The sequence below is a fragment of the Aplysia californica genome, unplaced genomic scaffold (assembly GCF_000002075.1).
Source record: "Aplysia californica isolate F4 #8 unplaced genomic scaffold, AplCal3.0 scaffold00008, whole genome shotgun sequence".
NCBI lineage: Eukaryota > Metazoa > Mollusca > Gastropoda > Aplysiida > Aplysiidae > Aplysia > Aplysia californica.
Window position 1 is genome coordinate 3,034,949 of NW_004797278.1, and position 1,156 is coordinate 3,036,104.

The window sequence follows — 1,156 nt, forward strand, 5'->3', positions numbered from 1 at the left end:
CCCCCCCTCCCACGCGCACACACAGGAACAGAACCCACGTCTTCTTTGTGCGACAGGAACGCACCTAACCGCTACACCACATACGCCGCTTTCCTTAAGTAACCAAAATTAACAGCGACAGTTGAAAAATAAAAAATAAATAAAGAATAAATAAGACCGGTCACTCACGTAAACTTCCCCATTACAACTAAGAGCGAATTTAACTTAAAACAAAATAAACTAAAACAAAAGTAACAAGTAAAAGAAAAGAACCCCCCTCTCCCTAAAACCAAAGAACACTTAGCTAATGAATATATAAATGAATTGAATAAATAAATACATAAATAAATGAATAAATACATAAATAAATACATAAATAAATACATAAATAAATACATAATGAATAAATAAATAAAACGAATGAATGAATGAATGAATAAATAAATAAATAAAATGGATGGATGAATGAATGAATGAATGAATGAATAAATGAATGAATGAATGAATAAATAAATAATGAATGAAAGAATAAAATAAATGCAATGAATAAATAAATGAATAAATAAATAAATAAAAAGAATTAACCATCACACAGATGAATCAAGCTCGGGTCTTCTGAATGCCACGGCGAAGCATCTAACAACCACTACACCACAAACACCCGCGTGTCCCAATCTTCAACGGCCTACTGTGCAACAGAATTATACATAAAGAGAAAGATAAAATCTGTCTCAAATAAACACTTCAAACGAACAGTGTAAGAGTACAGCACAAATATTTCCATTCCTAAAAATGTTACATATGAAAGAAACAGGAAGTCGCTCTATTCAATGAGTCATGACGCGTTGGAATGAGGCGCTCGTCAATTTTTGGGGGGCATACGAGGTTATTGGTTTCAGCTTTAAGCTTGTTCATTTGCCGAGCTTTTGATTAAAAAAAATACCCATCTCTTATGAATAAAGGTCGAGACATTTCCGATTGAAGGAAATGGAGTCGTCTGGAGTTAGAGGTAAAATTAGAGAGGAAAATGACCCCCCAAAGATTGGTGACCTCCAAACACCGAAGCTGTAGTGTCTCAGAAACTGCAATTAATGTATGTGTGTGTGTGTGTGTGTGTGTATATGTGTGTGTGTGTGTGTGTGTGTGTGTGTGTGTGTGTATTTGTGTGTGTGTGTGT